Here is a 21494-nt window from a genome sequence, read left to right as displayed (position 1 = left end):
TGCTTCATCCAAAATACTATTCCCAAACCGGCTTAAAATTGTTAACTTGACCACTGAGGTGGTTTATCGTGATCATCATCATAGAGTTATCATTCAAAGCACCACCAATATGCATGGCACTTTAGAAGTAAAGTGACAAAGAAACAACAAAAGCGTACAGTCATACATGCATGAGTATGGAGGACTCTTCCCCCTCTTCTGAGTCCTCCATGTTTCCCGGCATGGCCGGTTGGAGCGGCTGCAGAAGAGGAGTCTGGCCGCTTCTTCCAGGCTCTTCTGCCGCCACTGCTGCCCACCCTCCCTCTCTCACTCTCTCCCCCACCCTCCCCTGCTCACTCACCAAGCGGAGCGGCATTCCTTCTTCCCTGGCAGAGGCAGCTAGGGCAACATGGCAGGGCCGAAACAAGGGGGCAGCCCTGAGGAGGAGAAGCAGGAGCAATGGGGTAAATAAAATAATGTATAAATATTAAAATTAAAATAACGTCCATATTTAGCGGATTTCCACTTATCGCAGGTGTTCCTGGAAAGTAACCCCCGCGATAAATGAGGGAATATTGTACACATGTAGAAGGAAGGAGAATAATAGTAACTGTTGACAGGAGCGAATTACAGGGAGTGGTCTACGACCCTGTTCAAGGAGCTCCACTTGCTGCTGTTTATTTACCGGACCCAATTCAAAGTGCAGGTGATTACCTATAAAGCTCTGAACGGTTTGGGACCCATCTACCTTCGGGATCGTCTCTCCCCCTACGAATCTGTACGGTCTCTTCGGTCATCGGGGGAGGCCCTCCTCTCGCTTCCGCCAGCGTCACAAGCTGGTGGGGATGAGGGAGAGGGCCTTCTCTGTAGTGGCCCCCCGGCTCTGGAACTCGTTGCCTAGGGAGATCAGGCAAGCCCCCACCTTGATGGCGTTTCGGAAGAGCCTGAAAACCTGGCTTTTCACCCAGGCCTTTGGTTAAGATCGCCCATCCCCATCGTAATTACAACTATACTCCACGACCTTTTGTACTAGTCGCTCTTTTCCTGATTACTTGATATTAATTCAGGGCCTCCCTACCCGATGTGATCTTAAATGAATCTATCGTACTTTATCTATTTAAAATTTGTAACTCATAATGTGCACCTTGCTTATCTGCTATTGCAACCTCATTGTTTTTAATTCGATGTTTTAATACCGTGTTGTGTTTTTTTGACTGCTGTGTATATATTATTATTGATTTTTATTATTGTTCTTTGATGTTTCATATTTTATTTTATCATTGTTTTGTATCTGATTTTGCTGTGAGCCACCCCGAGTCCCCTTCGGGGGAGATGGAGGCGGGATATAAATAAACGTATTATTATTATTATTATTATTATTATTATTATTATTATTATTGCTATTATTATTATTATTATTATTATTATTATTATTATTAGTCTCTCCCCAAGGCTATAGAACATTGTAAAGTAAATAATACCAATAAAATAAATGTGATATAAATATAAAATAAACTAATCAATACATGTACTCAAAATATATACAGTTTGGAAAACAAGATAGATTTTAATTGAGATTTAAAAATAATGAGGGAAAGGGCAGTCAGCAAATGTTCACAGAAAAATTCCAGAGTATGTGGCAGCAAGTGAAAAAAAGGAGCCTAAAATTCCTAGAATATCATTTTTGAGCAGGCCAGATAAAAGAAATAAGTGTTGAAAGACAGAGTGGAATTAGGTTGTGTTGAGCTTTGATCATTAAAATAAGAAGCTTAAACTTAATCTAGGAAAGAACTGGTAACTAATGAAGAGATATCAAAAGTGGGTTAGCATGATCAAAATAACAGGCCAAAAAGATAATCGTATAGCAAAATGTTGAATGGAAACCAGTGGAATAAGATGATATAATGCAAAACCAGATTGCAAAAATCAAGACAAGAAATTACCAAACTATGATAAAATGTTTCAGCAAAAGAAGCGGAAAAGAAAGGCTTCTTTTTGCCAGTGTTATAAAGAAAAAATCAACATGGCTTAACTACAGCCTCAATGGGAGTCAAAAATAAAGCCAAAACTATAGGATTCCTTCACAAGATAAATGGGAAAAATATTAACCATGCTGGGGGAAATAGATCATAAAGAAGGCTTTGGAGGAAAAATAGTTTTGTCTTCACCCTGTTAGGTTTTAGGTGATAATAGAGCATCCATGCTGAAATAGCTGGGAAACATGCTGCAATAAGATGTTTGATGTCTAAAGGGAACCCAGGAGCACAAAAATACAACCGAGTTTCATCGGCACAAAGATAAATGGGCAAATTTCATCAGAACACCAAAGATTTCTAATAGAAATACAGCAGCATAAAAAAGCTGTCCCCAGGACAAATATCCAAACTGCTGTTCGGCTTTCTTTTCTGACTATAAGCTGTACACACATATTTCCTCTGTATGCATTTGCATGTGTTTAAGAAACACATCTTGTTGGACAAGAATAAAATTAATAATCATATTATTTGTTTCTATGGCAACAGACATCCTATCATTCTTCTAGCTAATAGGTAATTTGGTCATTCAGCCTTCATAATATTTTTGTTACCAAAACATTTTCCCCTAATCTATCGTAAGACATTTTACTCTCATTATTCTACTCTTCGTGCTACAGAAAGAGATATTATTTGCCCGACGGTCTTGGGAATAATTTGTTCAGGTTTGATTGCTCTTCCAGACTTTTGTTGAGCCTGACAGTGGCATGTCATCAAATTCTTATTTTCCCAGCTGTAATACAAGCTGTGGAATGGTAATTTTCCTCACCACACCTCTCATTCTGTCCATGAGCATCATCATCAGTCCTGATAGTTCTGTTTTCACTCAGGTCTTCTGTTCCAATTATTTTCATTTAGATTTCATTTGAACACAGCCTTATCGAAAGCCTATGCAATCGTTCTAGTGGAACATGGCATGTTCACGGTCAGCTGCATTGTTGCTGGGGATTACAGCTGAAATGTTGGATACAATCATCTCAGGCTTAATTTTATGTTGTCTTAAAATGACTTTGTCTTTTTACTTGAATTTCCCTCACCCCCTTTTACGTACCCGGATAGCTATTGTTTAAACTAGGGCAACTATGATGGAAAGGGGACATATTTGTTTTTCGGGAACTGGTGGAGGGCCATGGTTTTCAGTGTTGTGTTGTGTTGTATGTGTAGATGGCATAGATAGATAGATAGATAGATAGATAGATAGATAGATAGATAGATCAATAGATATGTAATGATTTCAGCTGGGACTGCAGATAAGGAGACCCATGCCTGGTGAGCTTTTGCTAAACCAGATCAGCCAGGACTGAGAACAAGTACCCCAAGTTGAGGGCAAAGCTAGGATCCATGAAGGGATTGGCTGGAGATTTCTCTGCCGTCACTGAAAGAAGGAGGAGATCCCCATGGCGGAAAGAACAGATGATGGTTGGTCAGTTTAAAGGTCCAGTCTGTTTCAGAGATGCCCCCTGAGAGGGGGCAAAACTGGGAGAAGTTATGACATGGGTATTCAGATGATTCCTTAATTAACTTAAGAGACAAAGGTGCAAGACACAAGAGACAAAGAGTGACAATCCCAAATAACCAGGGGTCCAGCTGCCTATTCAGAAGACAAATATAACCATATTTGTTTAGCCCTCTCTTTCATGGGAATGACAAGCATCTAGCCTTGTCTACCCAGGAAAACATCTTAAGCTCATTTGGTGACAAAAAGGATCATCAGCTTCACATATATAGTATACACAAAGGTTTTGCCTTTATCTGGCAAGGGAGATTACTAAAAAGATTTTGTTAATTGTATAGCGATCTCTGTTCCCAGGAGCTTATGTAAACAGGGGGCATGGAGACAGTGGATGCCTTCAGGATACATTTGATACAAATGTATACATTTAGAAGTTGACACAGTATACAAGCAATACAAGGTACACAGAAAGTATCATTTTATACATTTAATTAAAGGGTTTAGATTTAATAGAGTTCAGTGTACAGCTGCTGCAAGGTTCTTTCGGAGCCTCTAGCAGCATCGTTTTGTAACTTTGAAAACATGGAAAATGTTTAAAAAATAAAGAAAATAATCACATCTCTTGTTTTAAATCTTCTTATTGTTCTTAAAACTTTTGAGGAGGGAGGTTTTGTGGCCTGATAACAGACAGATAGAGAGATAGAATTTTAAAGAGCCTAAATCTGATCTTGGAAGCAGGTCATACAAAACCACATAATTTTCTCTTTAATTCTATACCAGTTTCTTCAGATATGACAACTGTACTATTCGCTATACGATCCCAGTAATTGTGATTGTTTTATAATTTGTTACTGTGAAATGCATGACAACTTACAATACTGCACAAGTGCAAGGCAAGTACAATATGACCCCATATCCTTGGAGGATATGTTCCCATACTTCACATGAATACACAAAACCACATGGAGAAGTGAAACTTATTGAAATGAAGTACAGCTTGTCCAAAAATACCATAGAGATGTCCTGGAGGACCTAGAAAATGCTTATAGAACAAATATTTTGTTGGATGTTGATAAATGAAACCATGGATATCAGTCCCATGGATACAGGGGCCATACTATACATGCAAAAGATCTCTTTCTATATTCTCTCAAAAACCTCTTCAATAAAGGTTGCACAAGGTTCCCTGTTGATCTCTGTGATCTGTACTCTCTAAGACAGGGGTCCCCAAACTAAGGCCCAGGGGCCGGATGCAGCCCTCCAAGGTCATTTACGTTGCCGCCGCCCTCAGTTTTAGACTTAGACTTGCCCAAAGTCTGAAATGACTTGAAGGCACACAACAACAACAACAACAATCCTAATTAACTTGACTATCTCATTGGGCAGAAGCAGGCCCACACTTCCCATTGAAATCCTGATAGGTTTATATTGGTTAAAATTGTTTTTATTTTTAAATATTGTATTGTTCATTCATTTACTAATATTGTGCTATGGTAATAATATAATATATTGTGTATACATATAATAGTGATAATAATATTATAATGTAATACAATATAATACTTATTTATTGATTACGGTATTTCTACCCCGCCCTTCCCACCCAGTCGGGGACTCAGGGCGACTAATAATAATAATAATAATAATAATACAATGTAATAATATTGTATAATATAATAATATTAATTATATATTATATATTAAATGTAATATTACTAATAATAATATGGTATAGTAGTATAGTACAATATAGTAATATATAATGCTAATATTGTGCTATGCTAATAATATAATATATTGTATGTACATACAACTTGTAAGCCACTTTGAGTCCCCTTTGGGGTGAGAGAGAGTGGAGTATAAATTTAGCAAGTAAATAAATGATTGTTGTTGGGGGTTTTTTGTACTACAAATAAGACGTGTGCAGTGTGCATAGGAATTTGTTCATTTTTTTTTAAATGATAATTCAGCCCCTCAACAATCTGAGGGACCATGAACCGGCCCTCCACTTAAAAAGTTTGAGGACCCCTGCTCTAAGACAACAGCAACAGGTAGGAATCTCCTAACCTCCCCCCAACCCCTTGAGGAGACATTTTGGGAAGCGCAAGAAGCAGCTGGGGTAGTGGGGGGGGGGGGGGAGAGAGGTGGGAAGGGAAAAATTCATTTACCATAGAAAATCAAAACACAATAACTGAACAGAATGTGAATAGTAGGACGACTTTGCACTTTAGGTATAATAAAAATGCACATTATACTTATGCTTCATTCTCTTTATTATAGAAATTGAAAGACCTCTCTATTCCACTCATTACAGTTGTGATAACTTCATCAAGGCTTTTATTATGACAGGGGGGACTCTTGATGTATAACTCTCATTTGGAGGTCACTTTAGCTCCTTTTTGAAGATTTGATACTGTCATTTCTCTTTCTCTGGCATATTCAGAACAGAGTTTTACAAAGTGCTATACTTTCCACTTGAAAGTCAGAGGGAAAAAAAAACTTTTCATCCAGAAAGCAAATCCTTAATGAATTATTGCAGGGTATATTCAGCATTGTTTTAGGAGAGCAGCCTTACATCTTAGTTAATTGGTAGTGCTTGTGTTGTCATGGAAATTTAATTAATCAACGTCAGGAAGAACATCTGGTTATATACTGGGAATCATAGTAATGAAGTTGTTCAGGTAGTGAAACAATTGAACAAAGATGATGTGCATGCCTGAAGCAACCCTGTTCCCAAAGCAGCTTAATAGAAGATGGATGTTCTAGACTAGCTTTTACCCATTTTGGGTCCCCAAATAAGAACTGGGCATGTTTAGCCTTCAGAAGAGAAGGTTGAGAGGAGACATGATAGCCATGTATAAATATGTGAAAGGGTTTCATAAGAAAGAGGGAGCAAACTTGTTTTCTACTGCCCTTGAAACTCGGACTAGGAGCAATGGGTTCAAATTACAGGAAAGGAGATTCTGCCTGAACATTAGGAAGAATTTCCTGACTGTACAAGCCATTGAACAGTGGAATTCTCTGCTTCAGAGTGCAGTGGAAGCCCCTTTCTTGGAAAGTTTTAAACAGAGGCTGGGTGGCCATCTGTCAGGGATACTTTGATGGTGCTTTTCCTGCATGGCATGGGGTCGGACTAGGTGGCCCATGTAGTTTCTATTATCCAACTCTATGATTCTATATTCCTGGGAACTGGCCATATTAGTTTCAAAGATGCTGGAAATCATGGCTCAATACAGAAGCTGCTTAAACTCTGCTGGCTTTAAGGATCGATTTGCCAGCCTATGTGGCAAATCAGAGGGCAGTGGGGCAATCCCCGCACCCCATCTCACTGGCAGCTGATGCTTGCCCATCACACGTGGGGAAGTGTCGCTGCGAGTCTTCCCTCCACAGTGATCTCGTTGTTCCAAATGGAACATGGGGAGGCTCCCGTGTTGGCAGTGCAGCATCTTAGAATACTTCTGCCCTAATGGAGCCATGGGGCTTTGCCAGAAGTGAGGCTATGCCATGTGATGGGCAGCGTGAGGCTCCGTGGCTCAACTTGGGCAGAAACATCCTAAAACACGGAAATTTACACATGTGATGAGGTCATATGTCTCCACCCAGCCTTAGGTCTCTTATTTAAGGGATGCATACTCTCTCCCACTGATTTCAATTAGGGAAGGGGGGTAAAATTTGAGCAATGAAAATGTATTTCTATCTTTTTCACCATTCATTATTCTGACAGGGTTTGAATGCTATCTGCTAAAATAAGCTAACCTTGCTTTGCCAGATTATGGCTTTAATAGGAGGATTGAACAGATTGTTAGAAGGTATGATTCAGTGGCATTAGGCCACTATAGCTAAATAACAACTTGGAAAATTTGCTCTTTTTGGTGGGGGGGGGCTTCAACCCCCTGTATCCCACACACACAGTTACCAGAAGCTATGCTATCTGGGGCATTCTGAGTATTTTGGGTCTGAGCTTGTTCAGAAGCCACTCAGATCTGTATATAAAATAAAAATAAGGACGTCTATTAGTGTTCATGCCCTGCATTTAGATTATACCTACCACTGTTGTAAACAGATGCAAGTTACAGAACTTGGGAAATTTCCTTTTTTTAGATTATAACACCCCAAAAGTAACCTTCCAGATCAAATAGGGCTCACTTTTGTTCTTTTCCTTAGCCCTCCCTTCCTTAGAGTTAAATGTATTTGAAATCAGTAGGACAGGCTGCTCAGAGTGCTTTTGAGTCAGGGTGCCAGCCCAGGCATTTCCTTTTGAAGCTGATTATCTGCCCTACTTTCCCAGGGCTTTCGGCCTAACTGGATGTAATTGCAGCCCCCTTGGGGAAAGCAGCAGCTGTTAAGGAAATGCCGCTTATCACAGAACCATTTTGTAACATTATTTTCTCACAACTCCCAACACAGAAGATGCCATGCCAAGTTGAAAAGGGTGGGGTAGTGAGAAATGAGGGATATATAACCAAAAAATTCTGGCAAAACAAAAACAACATTGAGAAATACAACACAATTAAGCCTGCTTTGGAATCTATGCCATTAATGATTCACATAAGTGGGATTAAATATCTTTTTTAAAAAAAAATAGTGAGAGAAGGAAAATTAATCTTAATACAGGAGAAGTTGATTTTTTAAAAAGGTCCTGGCACAGCTTTTGAAATAATTGATATTTCTGTATAAACTCCTGTATAAACTAAAATGTTTCGTTGTAAAATGGAACCCACAAAGCTTGGTCGACCTATCCAGGGTCAATATAAAGTGCTGGACCTTAACTCATATTTTTACTAGTCTCTTATCTGAGTAGAGTAGTGAAATACAAGAGTTTAGTCCATCCTGGGAGAACCTAAAGCATGGACCTCACCACTCTTTCTGCTGCAGTGGCAGTTCTGGCCTTTTAAAATGCCTGGGTGGGAAATAGCAATGGAATGAACCTCCACTTACCAAAGGGTCGTATCAAAATCCATAATTTTGGGTCCCAAAATGTTTCCCTCAACTTAAACATGAGGTCATTTAATACATTAGTCTTTGAGCATATAGTTTTTCTATAAGGAGGGAGGGAGAAAGGGAGAAAAGGAGAAAGGGAAAACAGTACTTCTAGCAAGAATTCCGCATCTCAGCTTTCATTTGAAAGGCCAGGGCAGAATCATGGCACCAAAATGGAATGCACCATAAAAAATTTGAAAAAAATTATTAAAGATTGTGAAAGCAAAAAAGAAGTTTTTTGCTTTTCGTCAGCAGACTAAAAACCTTTGGGTTTTAGCTTTTTATGGATTTAACTGTGATCTTTAAGAAATACTATTGATGTTTAATTCTTTTCCAATGTTTGTATATTTGCAGATTTTAAATTGTATTGAAATGCTTTTGATGTAAGCCAGCTTTGAGTTTCCTTGTGGAGAGAAAAAGCTGGGTATAAATAAACATAACAACAACAACAACAACAACAATTTGTGCCAAGGCAATTCAGCTCTGAGATTTACACACTTTAGAATTAGGAAAAGAATGATGCTTTCTGGAAGAAAACACCTATCATAGGTATTCTCCCTATATGATATCAATCTGTCAGCTTGGCATTTTCTTGACTTCTCTGATCCTTCCACCTTTTCTATCTCAAAGCCAAAAGGTGAGAACACTCAGGCATTATAACATTCCATTATGATGATGAATATTTTGGGTGGCTTCAAGTCATTTCTTATGGTGATCCTAATCATAAAGTTTTCTTGGCAAGATTTATGCAGAGGAGGTTTGCCACTGTATTCCTCTAAGGCCTATAAGTGTGGCTTGCCATAGGTCATCAAATGCATTTCCATGACTGAACAATCATTCAAGTCCACTCTCCTGGAGACCTAGTTTGGGAAACAAGTGCTAATTGAGCAATTCATATGCAAATGAAGTATGCTTAAGATACTATACGAGTGATAGTTGTTCACATGTTAAATCTGCAGCACAATGTTGCAGTATAGAGTACTCCTACTCAGGGCTCCAGCCAGCCTATATCTTTGCAGGATATTTCTTCCATTGACAATGTTCCCTGACAGTGTCAATCACCATTCCAAGCTCACCTAGTCCTCTCTGGGCTATTTTTAACTTCACTTAACTGGGCTGAAAATTCACAAGATTAAAAGCAGGGTCAGATAAAAACAGATAAAGGGAAATCAAAATGTGGTTTTGCTTTCTGAAAGTATTCTGTTGTTGTTTTACTGTTGTTACTTTTGTTATTTCTGCAGGCCTGTTTATACTTTCCTCTTTCACCTGATACTGCTATTTTGCCCTCTGTTTCCCATTCTGAACTTTAAAGAAACTATCTGTGTTGCTGATCCTCTTTTAAAGATATGGTTCACAACCTTGGACAACCATTCAATCTAAAATCTGGATCGGATTTTCACTGAACTGATATTTTTGTTTACACAAGTATGCATTTGCACAGCTGGGTTTACTAGTAGTTTAAGTAAGCTATTCTACCCACTTCCCAGAGTTACAATTTTGAGTTTGATATTCTTTCTGATGATTTGCTATTGCCAGTACCAAGGGAAGGGAAAAGGGAGGGGGCGGAGAGAGAAAGAAATAGAAAGAAAGAAGGGGAAAGTATGTAACATTTCTCACAGAGTAATTTAATTTTTACCGAATACTCTGCCTATAATTTTGAGTGTTGAAATATCGTCACACAATAAAGCCTTTGGAAAAAATCACTGAAAAGTCTAGGATATTGTTATCTTTTTCTTTAAAAGTTCTTATTTACATATTGCTGAACCATAATTATGGCTGGCTTTTATTTTATATGGAATAATATAAAATAAAGATTTTGGTATCTATAAATAGTCCATTAGTTAATTGTCTAGAAACTATTCAGTGCAGATTTTATTACCGTGCTTGAAAGCATATCCTTTGAAATTTGATGATGACATGAATTCCATCAAGCAGTTTTGCATACAAAAGGCCAACATCAAAATTGTATGAAACTGCTAATAAAATAAACATTCACCATATCACACAACCTTCCCTTCTGTGGGTTGTATTGCTTTTAATTGTCTATTCTTTTTATGAATCAGATAGCAAAAAGAAAGGTATTAAAAAGGATTGTGCCAAATATTTGCACTTCTTTCTGAATGTCTTCTTCCATATTGCGGGGGAGGGAAGTTTGGGAAAGGATTAATTCACTAATGAAATATTTGTTTATTTAATGCCATCATTTGCTATCATTCTCAGTTGTCCTTTGGCAATGCTACCACATCACTAGTTGTAGTTGGGTAAGATTTTTTCTTCCTGATAGTGATGTTGTGGCATCACACAAAGCAAGGGAGGCCAACATACGACTCTTGGTCTGCATGCGAGTCCTGCTCTCAGCTCTTTATATACTACCATATATCATTTTTGCTGAAGTTTCTCCATTGCAAAAAATCTTAGTGATTCTTCTAGGAAACATGGCCCATGGAGAGAAAACTGCCAGGAAGACAATTTTGCTGGGAAACAAGGGCTGTGCTCTTGACATGCACGTTTTCCAGGAGAACCCCTGGGATTTGTGCAATGACAGCAGTGGAACTGTTGTTGAACAACACACCTCCCACCCCAGAGATTTATAGTTCTTCAAAGGCACCAGACTAAAATAAGATTTCCCCCTCTTTTCTGTGATACTCTCACGATTCCAGTAAAGGCAACAGATGGACCAACAGCCACCAACCTCCCTCAAAAGGTCAGTTTTCATTTTATATCTTTTTCTCAAAATTCCTAGGCATGCGCTGATTCATAGAGAATGTACAGACTAGATCTGCAACAGTAAATCTCTTGCAAAGGCAAAAGCTCCCCAATCGTTTAATAACATGTATACTTCTTTATAGCTTTCTGCCTAGATTATTGCTCTTCTTTGCATCTTTTACCCATATTATATATTTTACTCCTTATCCTACCTTCTATATGTGCATACCAAAAATATATTAAATAATATTATTTCTGTCAGATATAGCCATGAGATCATCACCTCATTGCTGACCCCATGGAGGATTTTCCTGGACATTTGGGTTGGGCAAATCCCTTGACAAAGGTGATGATCAAAGACTCATTGTGTGTATATACAGATCACCAGGTGGTTTTCGCTCTAGATCTGATATCACCTACCATACTTGCTCAACTGATTGTCTAAACTAGGCTGAGAGATTGCTAGGCATGGAAACCGGGACTCAATGTATTCTCATTTGAATTTCTTTATTTTACATCTGAAGTTGGATTACAGGAGAGTTTCAAGATCCCTCACCTCTGCCTTTTCCCAGAACGTTTCCTCATCACCAAGAACTCACAATATACAATCAAGACTGGATCCTTGGTTTCAGGAGCCTCAGTGACTTAACTGTCATAACCCCACCCTTATCACACAAAGCTGGACTATTACACTAACCAGGAGCCCCCTAAGCCTTCCAAATATAGACATGGACTTCCTGGAGCTCATCCCCTCCTAGGAGAGCTACCCCTTAGGAGCTGATTGGCCATTCCTGGGTCAGTCTTCCTCCATCTCCTCCCCTCCACCGGAGAAATCACTCCTGAAGTCATTCCTGAATGTCTCTACAGCACCAGCCAGTTAGGGCACTGCTTCAGACCGGCCTCTCTGTTGACCAATCAGGGAGGAAAGTGGGCAGATTGGGGAGCTTGGATGGAAACTGAACTGCTTAATAATCAATGCTATCTGTATTCATATTTTATGCTTGTATTTTTGGTGTTAGCCATACATGCATCTTTTCTGGCCAGATCATAATTAATCCTGATGAGTGTATTATCTAATCTGAAATATTGGGTTGTTGTTAGTGTAATGGTTGGCTGGTAGAACCCTCTTTATCCACAGTCCTAGTCCAAATTTGACCTCAGAACCCTCAGCAACAGCTTTTCAGTAGCAGCAGTTAGGGGTACAACCCCCTGTGACTTTGGGAAAGACCATGCAACCCCCAAAAACAGAAGATGGAGCAGGGGTGAGGAATGTATGCCCCTTTGATGTTACCTGACTTCTTCTCCCACTACTTCAGATCAATGGCATGCTGGTTATGGACCACAATTTATCCATATGACTTGTATTGCCTTTAGACATCATGTCATCCAGGAACAGGAAGAAGCAGTTAAGTATAAGCAGATAATATCTAAGAAGCAGCAGCAAGGCTTGGGATACAACTGGAGAAAAGATAACTAATCTTTTTTATGGCCTTTATTGTAATTGTGTACCTTCAAATCATTTGCAACTCATGGTGATCCTGAAGTAAACTTATCTCAAAGCTTTCTTGACAAGATTTGTTCAAAAGGGGGTTGCCTTTGCCTTCCTCTGTGAGAGGGTTTCTTATCCAAGATTATCGAGGTTAATGACTGAGCAAGAATTTGAACCCTTCTTTCCAGAATCATAGTCTAGCATTTTAACAATTACATCATGTTGGCACTTGGAAATCAGATGGTTTGAGCAGAAAATGACAGCTTAACCAAAAAATCATAATCCATCATAGAATGAATATATATATATATATATATATATATATACACACACACACTTTCATTGATGACTTTACACATTTCAATTAAAGTAACAAACTTGTTGCAGAAAGAAATGAATATATTCCTGTATCTTCCTTCCATTGAAATGAAACAAAAGTCTTCAAACAAACTCAACAGAATTGGTTTAGCTAGGAATCCAGGATGAATGTTACTGAATGAATAAACTCCAGCAGGTTCTCCTTTTCTTGGTACTAACTCCTTCAACCATTTTTTTTCATCCTTGGCTTAACATTTACATTAATAAAATTTTAATGTGTTTAAAATAACCTTTAGAAATGTCTGTGGCCTATTGGTTGACTCTGTAAGTGGATTACATCTCCAGAATTTTGGATTTTTTTTCTTATGACCACTGTGGCTATCATTCCCTTTTGTGGGACTTCAAAAATATTATTTGATCCCAGCCAATACAATCTAGGAATATTTGGAACACCCCAAACCTTCAACACATACACATACCACATGGTTCATTTCCTTTGAACTTGACAGGTGCTTTTTTATTTATGGGAGCATGATTAATAATACAGATCCTTGTGCAGGAAGGGAATATAGAATTCAAAGCACACTAATCTTTTGAAAGCATTTGATAGGAACTGGTGCTTCAAAATCCCAAATGTAAAATGTTCCCCTTTAAAGAGTGTCTGGAATGGAAGTAGTGCTAAGTAAAATAGTTGTATGAAATGGTAACTTATCCATTGACAAATGCCTTTCCTAGTTTTATGTGAATGAGGTAGTTTGCTCAGCATTACTAGTTTAAAGAGAAGGGGGAATTTTACTGTAATTAAATAGAGATGTTTGGTTTTTATGGACAGTGATATATTGGAATGTTGTAACTGTATTAAAACGCCAACATTATTAGCTTTCATTGTGTCTGACGAATCACAATAATAGAGGTAAATAACAAGGTTTCTACAATAAAGTGTTTGCTGAGGAAGGTACCTACAAAGCAATCTCAAGAGATACAAAGCTGAGTAATGCAAAATACCTTTACTGAGTGATTTCAGCTCCGCTAAAAACACGGGTTCATGGCCTGGAGTGTCAAGCTCCCAAAGAACTGAATGAGTCACAGACGAGCTGAAGACAAAATCAGAGGCATTTATTCACCTTGTCCAAAGTGGATGTCAACAGAGGGCGCTTCCAGACAGCACTAAATCACAGGTTTTAAACAGGGTCAAAACATCGCAGGACTTCAGAAGAGGTCCACATACAGACCTGTTTGTCCTGGGATTTCTGCCTCTGTTGTCCAGACATGTTGCTTTATTCCGAGATTTAGAGGCTCCCAAGATGGCCGCTATGGGACTTCTGCCAGAAATCTCAGAGGGTTTAAAAAAAAAAAAATAAAGGCAATCACTGCAAAAGTTTCGTTCTTTGTCCTGGCCAGAGAAACTGCCCCCCCCCCCGATGTTTCATGAAGTATCTCCCACACAAACAAATCTCATGGGGTAGGACCACTACTGCCCAAGTCAACAGTACACAATCAAACAGGAACACACACTTTTAAGCCAGAGCTTTTTCATTATCAACTATTTTTACAGCCTGGCTGCCTGGCCATCTGTCCAGACAGATTTTCCTATTAACTACCTGCATGATTTTGGCTCTCAGTATATACATTCCTCTCCAGCACATCCATGTCCCAAAAGCCAGTACTAAGTTTTTGCCATGCCATTTACTGAACTGTACACATGTGACCAGCATACACCCAAAGAGGAACCACATGTATAACCCGGCAACCCATCCTGTTGTTCCCTGGCACAAGTACACCATGAAACTTGTCTGCACAGATGGCCACACAACAAGGTCTGATTAATTATAGTAATGATGGCATTCTGTTCCTGGTCTGAAAGTGTCTGTTCCTGTCATTGTGTACTACTTAATGTGAAAGTATTTGTTGCATCATTTTTCTGCCACAAACTTCATTTTTCTGTCAAACTTAATTAAACAGGTGAAAGACGAAGTTCCTCTTACCAGGACAAAGTTTTTGCCTTCTGCTCAAGTGTAACCTTCTTCTTAGGAACCAACCAATCAGGAACAAGCATCTATGGAAGGGCCCAGAGTCTGTGCTCCAAAGACTGACATACCTCAATGCAAACATACAGAAATATTTATAGGACTTTGACAGCAGTTTGAAGCAAAGGGCTTCTGCAGCTCTGAACGTCGATTGGTCCAGATCATGGCAGACTAGGATCTGCAGACTGATTACCTGGGATGCGCTATCTTCGTTGTTGTAGGGAAATTTAATAAACTTTAATTGATCTATTTGAAGGCTAGTGTCTGTTTATTGGTCTGCCCTGGGGAAGGGTGCGAGCTGAAAGGAATGAGGCTGGGCTTGAGATAATGGGTTTAAATGGGTTTTGATGTTTCTGTTTTGGTCAATTCAATGAGTGCCAGCAAGGTAGACAAAGGGGTTCTCAGGGTTTTGGTAAATCCAATGGAGACCCCCAGGGAGGGGGTCTGAACTAGTAATAGGGGTTAGGAAGGGTTCCCAGGAATAAAACCAGGTGATATCAGGAAAACCCCTTGGCTCTTCATAAACCACATTATGTGTTCTGTGCATCTTCTCGAGGTATTGTGGAGGATTTATGTTAACTAATGTGTGGTCATCCCCTGAGGTCTGAGTTGTGCAGCATTTAATGACATTTAATGAAAGGTGGCTTTTATCTAGAAAGAAAGTCAATGCAGGCTCCCTATTCATCCATATGGAGCTGTGGACTTCGGAGTTCATATTTTTGGAGTCTGGTTGTCAATCAAATGGTTGTTTTTGATTCACAGCCCATATATTCACCTGTAATCCTCCTATACATTGCTCAGAGAAGGCTGAGTAAATAGTTTGTGCACTCAAACGTTGTTGAGGCAAAAGTGAGAGACTGAGAAAAATTCACCTTTTCCTTCCAAACAGAAGTATCCAGGAGTAGTGAGGAAGAACTTACTGTTATGCTGTTTTGTTGAAGATGGCCATCTGAAGAGTATGGCTCATTTAGTGGCATTTTAGTGTAGCAGCTCCACTGGCTGCTGCTAAATTTCCAGTCCCAATTCAAGATGCATGTTATTACTTATAAAGCCCTAAACGGGTCGGGTCCTGCTTATCTTCATGACCGTATCTCTCTCTACGAACTGGTGCAAGCTCTAAGATCTGCCAGGGAGGCCCTTCTCTTGCTTCCACCTCCGTCAAAAGCATGGTTGGTGGGGATGAGAGAGAGGACCTTTTCGGTGGTGGCCCCCCAGCTCTCGAACTCTCTCCCCAGGGAGATTAGATTAGCCCCCACCCTGTCCACTTTCCATAAAGACTTGAAAACTTGGCTGTTTCAACGTGCCTTTGAATAATTCTTAGTTCGCGATCATGACTGCCCAGATATAATTTAATGCTTTCTCCAAAACTTTATTCCCAGCCCCAGCCCTAATTCTCTGAATTTTTGCCAAGCCTTGCCCTTTCCTCTTATCTGAACATGCCCACTTTTCCCAGCACTGTTATGTTGCTGTGTTTTTATGATGTTTTATTTTCTGGTTTTTAACTGTTTTAATTATATTGTTTTATTTGTTATATGTTTTAATTATGTAACTTTCCTTGTGTGTGCTGGGCTTGGTCCCCATGTAAGCCACCCTGAGTCCCTTCTGGGAGATGGTTGTGGGTTATAAGAATAAAGTTGTTGTTGTTGTTGTTGTTGTTGTTGTTGTTGTTGTTGTTGTTGTTGTTGTTGTTTTTGTTGTAAAGATTGGCATCCAGTGGGAAGCTGCATCATTGTAAATCAACTTATGACTGTTCAAACATTCAATTGCAACACTCATTTTTTCAGAAGCAGAGTGGAGATGTAGCTATGCCATTGAGACCAATGTGCAGGCAGAGCTAATAGTCTGCTAATTGCGGAATGGTTCCATTAAGCTATAGATTCCATTGAACAACAAGACACTGTTTATTATGTCTCAATAAACATCATCATAGTGTACCAGAGGGCTGCCTCTGGCAATTACCCCACCTCCTTTGTCAGGAAAGCTCCTACTAGGTTGCCAAGTCAGGACTATCCCAGGCCCTGAAATTTCAGAGAGAAAACCTAATACCCAGGAATGACTTCTCAGAAGAAGGCTGGCTCTGGTAATGTTATGAGTCTGATGTTACAGCCCCTAGTGACCTTATTACACATAAATTAAGCATCATGTAGCATCACTTGATAGTACACCATTCAATTTAAAATAAAAAAACACAAAGTCTAAATATTTGGTTTTTACTTATTTAATTTATATTCACCTTTCTTGTAATACAAGATCACAGGAGCCTTCCAGACAGGGCCCAAAATGTGGACCCTGTCGGACTTTTACCTGAGGCATCCAAGCATCACCTCAGGTAAAAGAGGATTAATTTGGCATGGGAACACCCTCCCCCTGGGAAAGCCCAGGTTTTTCTTCAGACGTGGGGACCTAAACTCATGATGAAGCAAATTTCTTAAACCCACTTCGTCATGGTTTAAGCCCTGTGTAGAAGTGCCCTAAGAGGGCTTTCAGTATGCTATGAAAACAAATGAGGAAAAATTATATATACAATAGAGTCTCACTTATCCAAGCTTCACTTCTGTATTATCCAAGGCAGTCTGCCTTTTAGTATCATTGTTTTTGTAGTAAATGTTGCAATGTTTTGGTGCTAGATTCATAAATACAGTAATTGCTACATAACATTACTGTGTAAATAACTGCTTTTTCTGTCAATTTCTTGTAAAACATGATGTTTTGGTGCTTAATTTGTAAAATCATAATGTAATTTTATGTTTAATAGGCTTTTTTCTTAATCCCTCCTTATTATCCAAGATTTTCGCTTAGCCAATGTTCTGCCAGCCCGTTTATCTTGGATAAGTGAGACTCTACTGTACTTAAATTTTTCCTGACAGTGCTTTAATCTTGAAATTCATTCCCCCTGCCCTAAGAACAGCAAAACCTAGCCCCCATCACTGTTTCAGAAAAACATGTTTTGTTGTGAAATTGCTTTCTGCTGTATTGTCCACATTACTCTTAGTTGTTTCCTTTTAATTAGAATGAGGTTTTCTGATTATCACCAGTGGTGTCAACATGATCCAAAGAGTCATATCAAAATGCAGAAATTAAGGCTTTACAGTGGCTTCTGTTATTAAGCTAGTCTTCAAGCTTCCAAATAGCTAATTTCTGGGATTCAGGGCTATTTTCTGCTACAAAGTCTCTAAAAGCAAGTTAAATTTTCTATAATAAGATTAAAACACAATTCCTTGTTCTTTTATTCTCCTCAGTAATTTGGCAGTAGCATCCTATACAAAGAGTACATGTTTAGCTGTCTGGGCAGAGAAACCAAGTAGCTACATCTGCTTATTCTATGGGAGGCAGACAGTTGGGCTAACAATTTCACAGATGTCTGTGGGGCTGTTCTGTGATCAGACTGCAGATGTGTTACCTAGGTTGCCAGATACTACTGGTTATGTTTCTTTCATTTGCCTTCAACACTACAATGTTTGCTCATTTATTAAACAGAGAACAAAGATTTATTCATTTTTCTCCATCCTTCTGTTTAAAATAAACCCTGTACTTTACCTGTCTGGTGCTTGTTTGAGTACAAACCCCAGAATCCTGAAGCTAACATGGCCTGCCTGTCTGCCTCCTCCCCATAGTTATCTCAGCCCTAATTGCTGACAGGTAAAACCCATCAATACTCCCAATCCCATAATTCCCCATCACCTACCTTGCTGCCACGGATCGCTTTTACTTCTATGCTGGTATGCCAGCAAAAAATGACATCAGAAATTTGGATTCTCCTTCGCTCCCCACTTTCCCTTGCTATTCCAAACTGTCTGGTTTCCATTTACTTTATATTCTGTAGTTATATTTGCCTTTTTGTTTTTTCAAAGCTAGAATTACAAAATTGTAAGTTGGGCAATACGGGGTGTGGGGCAACAGGTTCCCCCGCCTGGCACTGCCAGATTGACCACAATCCATGGCAATTCCAGCAGCTAATGTGATAAAGTCACAAGAAACTTTATGATGTCACAGTGAGGTATTATTTTAGAATTGGAAGTGATGTCATATGACCAATCAGAACTACTTGTTAAGGTGTCCTATGATTCCTTCCTTTGACACAGCCCCACTAACTGATGTCAAGCTGAAATCTTCCCCAAATATTATTCATGATGTCTCATCCATAGTTCTGTCTGAGGCTTTCTACACAGAAGTTTGTTAGGCAATGAGAAAAATAATGGTGGATTTCTCTAGCAGAATAATCGATTTGCAAGGCAAAAGCTGAACATTAGTGAGGCCATCCTTTCCCACATCATGCAAAAAAGAAAAAAGGAAAAAAAGAAACCTAGGGCGTATCTGCATTGTAGAATTAATTCAGTTTGACACTACTGTAACTTCCAGCACTCAATGGAATGCTATGAATTGCTATGGAATGATGGGAGTTGTAGTTTTATGAGATACCATTACACTTTGGCAGAGAAAAGTAAAGATAATATCACTCCAAAGCCAGACTTGATCCTTTGGTGAGTGTACAAAGTGGTCCTTGTTATGAATATAGTCAAAGAAAATAAACCTTGCTGCAAAAATGTTGGTTGCATTTTTCTTTACACAGCTCTTTATTTTGAAAGTTAATATTTCATTCACAGCAATAGAGCAGATTTTTCTATTCAAGATGGGGTTTTCAACAAATAATAATTTCTAGTCAACTGTCATGAATTAATATGAATGTCTACTTCATATTAATTCTAAAAGAAAAAGATGAGTGATTTGATTATTGCTTTGTGACCCAGATTGGACATTTTAAGTTCGTGTAAAGTTTTAATTTTATTCATTATTATTGTTGTTATTGTTGTTATTGTTGTTGTCATTGTTGTTGTTTCCTCTTGCCCACCTCTCCCTATGGATCACTCCTAAGTATTTCAAGATGGAGCTAGTCTGATAATGTGTGTAGGCAAAGGCTTTCTGATTTATTATGTTGAAGTTAGAAGTTAGAAAAATCATAAATTGCTCTTTAAGTCCAGTGAATGATTTTTACTGGGTGTCATTCTCATATCTCATCCACTAGAGTTGGAAGACTCAGACAAAAAGGAGTTAGATCAGGAATGTTGGCTGCTAATTATAGTGCTTCAGCCTCAGACTATTCCAGGCCTTTGTAGCTAATTGCAACCTATACATGCAGCACCATCCTGAAGACTTTACCATTGACTAGGTAAAGTTGACATTCATAATCAGCTTGCTTACTTGTTCAGCTCCACAATGGGCAGTTGGACCCTTTCTCCACACCTCAAACCCTCTCCTGAGCAACTTTTCTGACCTTCTATGGAAAGTGAAAAGGGTTTGGGAAGATTCTGCACAAGCCAAAACTGCCTCCACCAAGAAAGGAGTCTGTTGCAATTTATGTTACCGCCTTTCCGCTGCTAGCTCAAAGCGATGCCTGGAATGATGCTGAACTGTAGAATCAGTATAAAGATGAGTTGGCTGATGACATTTTGGATAAGATGACTAAGATTGATCCCCCTACTTCCCTGCCTGAAATTATCAAACAATGCTTGTGGATCTGTGGATGGTCAGAAACCCACCATCAGACTTGTAAAGTGCCACTGCCCACTGCTATACCTTTCCTCAGTGTCCTTGTCTCCTCATCAGTAGGATTGACACCACTGACACCCAGAGAAACAGTGGAATCCATGTAGTTGGAAAGGGCTTGACCTCAGCTTCCATTGGAGGAGAAAGAGCAAAGGAAACAGGCAGTACTACCTTCATGATCACATTTCCCCCTATGAATCTGTGCAATCTCTTCGATCTTCAGGAGAGGCCCTCCTCTCGCTTCCACCTCCGTTACAAGTGCAGCTCGTGGGGACAAGGAGGGTCTTCTCCATGATTGCCCCTTGGCTTTGGAACTCGCTCCCCAGGGAGATTAGGTAAGCACCCACCCTGTCAGCCTTTAGGAAGAGTTTAAAAACTTGGCTTTTCCAGTGCGCTTTTGAAGAATGAATAATTGATTCCCATGACAGGTCCTGTTTCAGTGTGAATTGTCTATCTGATGCACTTTATCTATCCCTCAGTTGAGAATAACTTCATCGTCTATCCCACCCCAAGTCTTGCACTAAACGCAGCACTTTATCTATCTACCTCACCCATTGGGTTTATAATTTTCACTCCTCATACTCTGGCCCAGTTCGTCCTCATTTAAATTCTTGTCTGTATATATATATGCTGTTTTATTATGTTACTGTTACTATTTGACTGTTTTTATTATGTTACTGTGTTAGTAGGTTTACCTGTTGAGGACGCATGTCATGTATGTATTTTACTTTGCTTTATTGTAATTGCCTGGGCTTGGCCCCATGTTAGCCGCTCCGAGTCCCTTCGGGGAGATGGGCTTGCTACCCATCAGACGACACAAGGAGCTTCCTGTGGAAGCCCCTCCTCCAACTGGAGGGAAAACATCATAGTATGATTCTTCCCTCGCAACGTGGGAGGCTTCTTGTGTTGTGCTGACTCCAATAGAGCTAGAACATGGTCTCTCTGGGAGAGTGACGCTTTCCCCA

General features: G+C 39.3%; 2 long non-coding RNA genes across 2 annotated transcripts in view; one reads left to right on the top strand and one right to left on the bottom strand.

The window, feature by feature from the left end:
- The window catches only part of LOC134295399 (uncharacterized), an 82690-nt gene extending 77642 nt beyond the window's left edge, over positions 1-5048 (bottom strand). The window contains exon 1 of the long non-coding RNA XR_010001958.1: positions 341-5048. This is a non-coding gene — a long non-coding RNA (uncharacterized LOC134295399). The remainder of the gene's footprint in view (positions 1-340) is intronic.
- Positions 5039-15230, top strand: LOC134295400 (uncharacterized). Its single transcript, XR_010001959.1, has 2 exons — positions 5039-11149; positions 11676-15230. It is a non-coding gene; the product is annotated as an uncharacterized LOC134295400 (long non-coding RNA).
- The last annotated feature ends 6264 nt before the right edge of the window (positions 15231-21494 follow it).

This window comes from Anolis carolinensis, chromosome 1, assembly GCF_035594765.1.
Source record: "Anolis carolinensis isolate JA03-04 chromosome 1, rAnoCar3.1.pri, whole genome shotgun sequence".
Lineage (NCBI taxonomy): Eukaryota > Metazoa > Chordata > Lepidosauria > Squamata > Dactyloidae > Anolis > Anolis carolinensis.
This window is presented reverse-complemented; position numbering and strand designations above follow the sequence as displayed.